The 9903-nt window shown below is 35.2% G+C and overlaps 1 long non-coding RNA gene across 1 annotated transcript; it reads left to right on the top strand.

The window, feature by feature from the left end:
- Nucleotides 1-7498: 7498 nt before the first annotated feature.
- LOC139192925 (uncharacterized) lies at nucleotides 7499-9848 on the top strand. The gene is made up of 3 exons (XR_011577482.1): nucleotides 7499-8018; nucleotides 8637-8694; nucleotides 9560-9848. It is a non-coding gene; the product is annotated as an uncharacterized lncRNA (long non-coding RNA).
- Nucleotides 9849-9903: the final 55 nt, after the last annotated feature.

The following is a 9903-nucleotide window of genomic DNA, read 5'->3' as shown; positions in this document are numbered from 1 at the left end:
AAGAGTATAACTATATAAAATTTGGTTAAATAATCAAAAAGTTTAATTAGAATCAATTAGGCCTGGCAATTCCTGACATGACTCGGTAACCCGACACGACACGAAATTAACAGGTGTTCGGGTCGACACAATAACAAATTGGGTCGTTATCGGGTAACCCGATAAGCACCTGTTAAGATAACGGGTTGGTTCGGGTATACACGTGGGTGACATGATACATAACACACCCCGACCGAGATCAAGGCATGATGGTCGTCACGTGAGAGTGACGTAGCTATGTGCACAGTGCGGAAGCGATAAAGATAAGAAATATATGAATCATTGAAAACCAAATTACTAGAGTGCACTACTAAACAGAAAGTAATTGGAGTTAGTTACAACAGTAAACACTCCTAATCAGAGCATAAAGTCTAGGTGCAGTCCAGTAAGACAAGTACTAGTTATACAGTACCAGAAATGTCCTACTATTATTTGGATAAGTCAAAACTACCGACGTCTTCAAGCCACCAACAGCAAGCTTACTTAAAACTTGGAGGGGCGCAAAACAGAAAACATGAGTGGGCAAAACAAATGTTTTACAAAATCATTTCATTTATCAACATATCTAACCCCTCGCTGTAAAACATATATAATTTTCCCAGAATCAAGATATAAGCATATACATATACATATACATATATATATATGAAATCATATCAATTCAATTCATGCTTCACATAATCATATTCAAATATATGCCATGCCAAGATATAACAGAGTAAGCAATTCAGGTAAGAATAATTTCATAGAAATATAACATGTTAGCCGGAACCCCTGTGGTAGTCTGTACGGCTGAATTCATAGCTCAAAAGTCAATCTAGGCGGAGTCACTACAATGACCTATACGGCAATATACTGCACATAAGTCGGAACCACTTTTTAGGGGTCTGTACGACAAGATTGGGTGTAATATAATTATGCTCAATTTTACTCTCTCATAATAGCCGGGCGATAAATCGCTAGTCACCTACGAGTCGAAACCATAAATAAGGTCTGTACGACAAGATTGTGCACTTAAGTTGGATCCAATTTGAGCATATAGTGCGGGAGGTGACGTAAATAAACAGGCATGTACTTCATATCTCTGGCTAAATCATAATCACCCTAGGTGCAGTTTTATGAGCTCAACATTATTCAATCACATATCACATCATCGATAATTCACATAACCAAACACAACTTACCTGAGCTTACATGAGTGTCCACCGCACCACATTTATATATATAAACATACCAATTCATGTATGAATTATAAACTTATATGCATGGCATTTATGGCATATTATTATTCAAACACATTTTTCTAGGAAAGTATAAAGTATATAAATATATACTGAAAATCAAAAGCCCACTCACTGGTATGTCGACGGGTCGTAAACCTAGAGTCGCCCGTGGATACGCTCGTCCTCGGGATAAGTCTCCCCTATATGCGAATTAACTATAAAAACGTTATTTTAAAGCACATAGGCAAAACTAGCTAATAACTTCTCATACATTGCTTAAAATGGGTATATGAATACACCAAAGTGACCTACACAACCTTAGGATCATCCCCAAATTTTTAGAAATTTTTTTTGAGCTCCCACGCGCCGGCAAGGGCACGGTAAAACACGCCCCCACGCGCGGCCAAACCTAACGGATTCCCTAACCACCGTTAGGGAATATTCCGTTAAAACCTAACAAATTCCATTAAATCTGACTAACGGTGTCAGCATATTCCGTCCAAACTGATGGAATATGCCGTCATCTTCTCCGGCGAGTCACCGGTCGTGGGGAAACTGGGTAAAACTTTAAACCCACTATTCTCACTCGTTTTTCAACCATTTTTCATGAAATTTGAACCATTGGAAAGCTAACAACATGTAGAATCACGTTATATTATTTTTAAGCCTTGAAATCTACTAGATTTTACCTGAGGAAACTCGATAATCCGATCAACTTTGAAAACCTTCGATCTTGGCCCTCCGACGTCCAAACTCTTCCAACAAACTACCCCGAGCTTCCTTAGGACCTCCTAAAGCTCCCAATGAGCTTGAAATATTATGAAACATAAGGTTTTACATCCACATGAATAGTGCATGAAAAATGAGTTTCAGGTTCTCGAGATTTCGAATGAATCCTTACCTGAAATGGGTACCAACCAACTCGAAATGGCATGAGGAATGCAATGGTGCCTTTAGAATCTTCGATCTGCGACTGGGAAGCTCACTTCGAGCTTGGTCCGTACGAGGAAGAAGAGAGAGAGAGTGAGTCCGAAAGAGATGAGGACACGAGAAAGAAGAGAGAGGGAGTGAGTGAGTGTGGTGTGTGTGTGGTCCACGTGGTCACCAATCTCAAAACCTCACAATAAACTCTAAGTCTCAATATGTCACACATACACACTACAATTTCCCCGTCCAAGGATAAAACTGTCATTTGACCTCACTGATAAATGAATTTCGGAACGGGCTGTGACAATACACGATAAGCAAGATATTAATTTTATAATTTGATAACCCTAAAAATACTATAATAATTATATATATTAATTTAACAATTTTATACCCCTAAAAACTATAATAATTATATATATATATATATATTAAATTAAATATTATAAATTGGTGACCATTGGATCAGCTTAAATATACATATCATTCAATTTCTTAAGTGTTATACGTACAAAATAAATAAATTTAAATCTACTTAATAAATATATATACACACACCATTGAACTTGATGGGATACGAATTCTACGAAACTAATTTCAACAATCCAACCATTAAACTTGTTTGTATATGCTTCAAGATCGCATCAGCAAAAAATCGTAAAAAACAAACATTCAGATATTAAGTAAAGGGACAAAACTTTTCAACGGTTATCAACGAAAAATCATGATTTAACGATTATTTTAACTCTGATTTTGATGATTTTTTTACAGCTACACTCCTTGACCCTATATGAATACAATGAATGAACTCGATCTTCAATTTAAAATATTTACACTAGTGGATACCACAAAATATTATGTTATACTTACTGAAAGTATGAATAAACTCTTAAGTGTTAGTGAATCTATTGTTTTAATGGGATACGCATTCTACGAAACTAATTTCAACGATCCAACCGTCAAATATGTTTGTTTATACTTCAAGATCGCATACATCAAAAATTGCAAAAAACAAACATTCAGAGATCAAGTAACGGGACAAACTTTTCAACGGTTATCAACAAAAAATCATGATTTAACGGCTATTTTAACTCGGATTTTGATGATTTTTTACAGCTACACTCATTGACCCTATATGAATACAATGACTGAATTTGATCTTCAATTTAAAATATTTCCACTAGTGGATACCACAAAATCTTATGTTATACTTAATGAAAGTATAAATAAACTCTAAGCGTTAGTGAATCTATCATTTTGATGGGATACGCATTCTACGAAACTAATTTCAACGATCCAACCGTCAAACTTGTTTGTATATGCTTCAAGATTGCATACGCCAAAAATCGCAAAAATTAAACATTCAGAGATCAAGTAAAGAGACAAAACTTTTTGACAGTTATCAACGAAAAATCATGATTTAACGATTATTTTAACTCCGATTTTGATGATTTTCTACAGCTACACTCCTTGACCCTATACGAATACAATGAATGAACTCGATCTTCAATTTAAACTATTTACACTAGTGGATACCACAAAATCTTATGTTATACTTAATGAAAGTATGAATAAACTCTTAAGTGTTAGTGAATCTATTGTTTTGATGAGATACGCATTTCACGAAATTAGTTTCAACGATCCAACCATCAAACATGTTTATATATACTTCGAGATCGCATACACGAAAAATCATGATTTAACGGTTATTTTAACTCCGATTTTGATGATTTTTTACAGCTACACTCCTTGACCCTATATGAATACAATGAATGAACTCAATCTTCAATTTCAAATATTTACACTAGTGGATATGTATTCTACGAAACTAATTTCAACGATCCAACTGTCAAACTTGTTTGTATATGCTTCGAGATTGCATCAGCAAAAAATCACAAAAAAAAAATAAACATTCAGAGATCAAGTAACGGGACAAAACTTTTCAACGGTTATCAATGAAAAATCACGATTTAACGGTTATTTTAACTCTGATTTTGATGATTTTTTGCAGCTACACTCCTTGACCCTGTATGAATACAATTAATGAACTCGATCTTCAATTTAAAATATTTACACTAGTGGATACCACAAAATCATATGTTATACTTAATGAAAGTAGGAATAAACTCTTTAGTGAATCTATTGTTTTGATGGAATACGCATTCTACGAAACTAGTTTCAACGATCCAACCGTCAGACATGTTTGTATATACTTCGAAATCGCATACGCCAAAAATTGCAAAAAAGTAACATTCAGAGATCAAGTAACAGGACAAAACTTTTCGACGGTTATCAACGAAAAATCACGATTTAACGATTATTTTAACTCCGATTTTGATGATTTTTTACAGCTACACTCCTTGACCCTATATGAATACAATGAATAAATTCGATCTTCAATTTAAAATATTTACACTATTAATGAAAGTATAAATAAACTCTAAGTGTTGGTGAATCTGTTGTTTTGATGGGATACGTATTCTACAAAACTAATTTCAACGATCCAACCGTCAAACTTGTTTGTATATGCTTCAAGATTGCATACGCCAAAAATCGCAAAAAACAAACATTCAAAGATCAAGTAACGGGATAAAACTTTTCAACGGTTATAAACGAAAAATTATGATTTAACAGTTATTTTAACTCCGATTTTGATGATTTTTTTACAGCTACACTCCTTGACCCTATATGAATACAATGAATAAATTTGATCTTCAATTTAAAATATTTTCACTAGTAAATACCACAAAATCTTATGTCATGATGATTGATGAAAATTGAGGATTTTGTAAAATGAATAACATGCAAACTTTGAATTCCATTGGCAATGTTTAAACTTTTGAGAAAGGCTTCACAACCTTGAAAACAAAAACTCTTTCATTTGCATATCCTTGCACATTTAATATTTTGTAATAGACTAGTAGTGTATGGATGTTTGTTTATTAGACTCATATTTTCGAGTGTAGATGTAGTACTTAAACGACAAATGTGTTTTAATGTTTTGAAGTAATATTTATATGGCAATGTGTGATATGTGCAAATTTAAGAAGAAAAAAAATATTTTTCTTAATGAGTTATAACGGGTTAGGTCACTTTACCTGTTGGGTAAAGTGACCTGACCTGTTTAGGACCCGTTAAGATAACAGGTGTGACACGACACGACCCGTTAAGATAACAGGTGTTACACGAAAAAGACATGAACACGACAGACACGACCCGTTTACCAGGCCTATAATCAATGGTTTTTGTTGTTTAAAATTAACGAGAGTTCCTAAGTTCGAAATGCTAAGTGCATGTTTATTCTTTTCAATTTTTACGAAGTTTTGTTTGGTTGTTAATTTATTTTTAATTAGTAGCTAGTAGTTATGTGAGTTGTTATTTTTAAACATTTGTTCCAATTCAAGTCTAATCTTCAACAAAGAGTAATGTGTTGACCAAATTTGTAAATCAAATGATGTGTCATCAAAAAGTTTAATTTAATACCCATTTGTTACTTATACATATCAATTAAAGACTCAAAAACATCATTATTTTTTTAATCTCATATTGACAAGGTTAGTAAATAAGAAAAAACACCTCACGATTTATACAAAAACACTTTAAAAGTTTAGATGGAAAACAAAATTCATATCTATCTACTTGTAAACCTGAAGATTTTTTGTTTCCTTCTCATGATAATAAATTAGTCTAAATTATTAAGTTTGAAATGATTTTCTAAGTATAATTTTATCGATATCTTACGTGTGAAAATAAATAATTTTCTTATATAAAGTAAAGGCACATTTTTTGTGTCGCCCTGAGCCTCAAAAATCTCTAAACCGGCCCTGCAGGTAATTCGTCACTTTGCAATATTCTTCATTTTTTGTAAGAAAACTTCTTCAAATTCACGCAGTTTTTTACTGTATATCGGAGCAGTTTCTCCTTTAGTGGTTTTCATTTCATTTACATGTGACAATTTGACATATAATTTGAAAATGCAAAATTAATAAGTGACCGGACATTAGGGGATGATTTTGAACAACGTTTGAGCTTGTGTATAGGGAATTAACGATCAATTACGACATTATTTTTTATAAAACAACATACTACTATAGTCTTCCAAAAATATTAATCCTCTTATGTTTATGATCACATCGTTGAACCTACAACTTCATGTGCAAGAATAAATGCTTTATAATTTTAAATTATTTTATTATTTTCCTTCGTGATAGATCCAGAGAATGTCATTGTCTTGGCTGGTTTGCAGGATATTTTGGTATTGTTATTGCCTTAGAGCGGCGTCAGATGTTATCAACAATCAATGAAAAGTTTATATATAGAAATAAATTTGAATATGCTAATAAATAATAAATGCAAATCACTAATTTGGCAGAGTGAACAAGACAAAATTAATATAAAATGAAAAAAAAAAAAAAACAGTGATCAATGTCCTTGAAACAAAATTTTGTCCCTACTTAGTGCTCGTAGTTCAATGGACGTCTGTTTCACCAGGATTCATCGATCAAACCAAAATTTCAGCACCAGAAAACTTGGCTGTTGGCGAATATCTTTGTGGTTCTCTCAGTAAGAAGGTTTTGGGATTTTAAGAGAATTCGTTTTTTCTGTGTTCTAAATGTCATGCAAATGGTTGTATATAATGCACAAATGTCAGTTTGTAACATGTATGAATATGAGATGCATCTTTTGGAAGGCATTTGCTCAGAGAGGTGTGTTGCTCTTTGGCATTCTTTCATCGTCTTAAACTTCGTCCCAAAGGATGAGTTTGTTGAAAAAATAATTAATTAAATCCAAAATTAATTTAAAATAATAATTAATTATTAGATTTAATATTAGAGCCCATTTTTTGACAATTAAATATATTTTAATTATATATTATTTATATATTTAATTATCACACACACAAACCCAAACTCAATGTGGCAGTCCGTCCCTAATTTGAAGAATTTTTAAAGTTTTAATAAAGGATTTTACAAAAATGCCCTTTTAGGCACGCGCATTATTTGAGATTAATCGTTGTGTCGTGCCATCTAAGATTTGTTTTCTTAACATATCCTCGTAGTGTTCGTCACTACGGACGCGTGGGCGTAGACAGTTCGTGATTTGGAGTTTTATCGAAAAAGTTATTAACGTTTGAAATTTGGGATTTTAAGGATTTATAATTTTAGTAAAATATAGAATTTCTTTTATGAAAATGGACGGCCTAGATTTAATGAACAATGAAATGGATGGTTGGGATGAGAGAAAGGTTTTGTGTGTGTATGTATGGGAAGCTGTCGGGGAAGGAAGGAAGAAACAGAGACAAATCGGGATTGGGCGAGGCTGCCCAATCTGGAAACTGAGAGATGAAGCCGAATGGGAAGGAGAGAGAGAAAGATGAGTGACGAATCAGGGAAGAGAACATGAGGGAAAGGAGAGAAGAAGAAAAGGAGGGAACCTAGCCGGGTTAACCCGTTTCCCCCGCGGACCCCAGAGGGATTTCCGGCCAAATTTGGCCATTTTTCAGGCGATTTTTACCCAGTTTTCACTTGGTATCATCATGGCGTCATCCCAGCTTCCATTTCCATCCGAGTTTGATGGTCATTGGTCGTGATTTCATGACAAAAGTTCATGTCGAGCCCGAGGGCACCCACGGTGGAATCCGCCAATTCTGAAGTAATTTCTTCCAATTGACACTACTCATACACTTCCCTTGAGGCCTAGAATAATGCCCAATCGTTGGTTGGAGCGGCGGAGTTGGATTGAAGACGAATTGAAGAACACCACAATTAGGGTTTCGTACGGGTTTGATGAAATTGAAGTGTTTCCAGGCCAAATTGGCCTTGGCCGCAGGTATACAGTTTGCTCTACTCATTTAGATCTTCAATTCTGTATTTTTTGAGAATTTTTGGAAATAGTTGGATTTTCCGGCGAGCCGGGGCGGCCGACCGCCACCCGCGGCGGCGCGTGCGGCGGCGCGTGGCCAACGGGCCGCCAATGTCATTCTTAGCATGTGTTTAAGGTTCTAGGTTCAGTTTTAATACTTGATGGACTTAAATTGAGTAATTGAACCTAAGTTCGTTTCGATTCGTGGTTAGGTGAAAATATGAATTGACGATCCGACCGTTGGATCGTCACCAAACTTTGCTACGTTGTAATACGTAATATTTGAGGATTATAGGAACTTACGGATTGGGAATCTGATTTACGGATCTTCCGGAATTGGAGTTGTAAGTTCATAAAATAGAATGTTAACCGTCACTTGGTTTTGGAAATTGACGGAGATCCGACCGTTGGATGGTAATGAAATTTTAGGATGGTATCCTAGAGGTATATTGTGGACCTCTGGAAATTATGGATTTGAAATCTGAGTTGCAGATCTTCCAGATCGAACTACGTAGTGACGTGTTTTATATAAGTTATATATTCTATCGATATGAATTCTGAGGTTTGATTCGATTATCGTTCTAGGCGCTGATCGTTATGACGCTTTGATGGTGGTGCTACGGAGTTGTTGGGCGAACTCCAGGTGAGTGAGCAGTTTTGTTTTCGTATTACCTATATACTATTAATTGTCCCAGAAATTGAATTTATATGAAAGTATGTTTTCATTTGCCATGATGCATATTATAAATTATATGAATTGATATTGATGCATATATATATGTGGATTGGTGTTGTGGACGCACAAGTGAGTATCAGGTGAGTTTATATGGTTTATATGAATGAATGATGATGTGATTGCGTTGTGAGCTCATAAACTGCACCTTGGTATTAGTGCTTATAGTATTCACCACACCGCACGCTCGCCTTGGATCCAAGTAGGTGGATGTCGTACAGACCACTAGAGGTGATTCAGACATGCCAGTCGTACAGACCATTAGAGGGGTTCCGACTGGTGGGTGACCTTAGATTATGTGCACAGATGATTGATGAGAGAAGCACTAGAGCGTATTATTTCACCATCTTAGTCGTACAGACTACTATAGGTAGTTCCGACTTATGTGCAGTGTAGTGCCGTACAGGTCACAGTTGGTGACTCCGGCAGGGCCGTACAGGTCACAGTTGGTGACTCCGGCTGGATGGGATATTGAGCTATAGAATCAGCCGTACAGGACCACTGTAGGGTCTCCGGTTGATTTATTATTTCGCCTGATTTATATTGATGCATTATTATTATATTTTGGTATGTCATGGCATATTCTTTCTGAGATGTTATATTGATAGATGACGGGCTGAGTTTTGATGATATATGTATATATATATATGTTTATATTCTATTTTCTGGGAAAGTATACAGGTTTTTCGGCGAGGGGTTAGAAATGTTTAAAATGAAATGTTTTCGAAAAACTTTGTTTTACTGACCCACTCAATTTTGTTTTGCGCCCCTCCAGGTTCTAGATAGCAGAGCTTTGGTGGCCACGAGGAATCCAGCGGTGTTCTGACAGAATTCACAAAAGTAGGACTCACCCTCGGATGTTTCATCTTAGTAATTGTATTTTTGTTTAAAGCTTCCGAACTGTGTAATTGGTTACGTCACTCTCACGTGACGGCCAGCATACCCTCCTTCGGGACGGGGTGTGTCAGTCAAAGTTCAAGCCCATTTTTTCTTTCAATGGTCCATCTTTCCAATCACTTTGTACGATGAATAAGATGTTATAAAGTGTGTGAAACTTCCCAACTTGGCCAATGTGGGACAAATGAGATGAAGGGAAATTTCCACTCGAAATCTCCAACA

Source organism: Malus domestica, chromosome 16 (genome assembly GCF_042453785.1).
Source record: "Malus domestica chromosome 16, GDT2T_hap1".
Lineage (NCBI taxonomy): Eukaryota > Viridiplantae > Streptophyta > Magnoliopsida > Rosales > Rosaceae > Malus > Malus domestica.
Note: the sequence above shows the minus strand (reverse complement) of the source record. Positions and strands in the feature narration are given on the sequence as shown.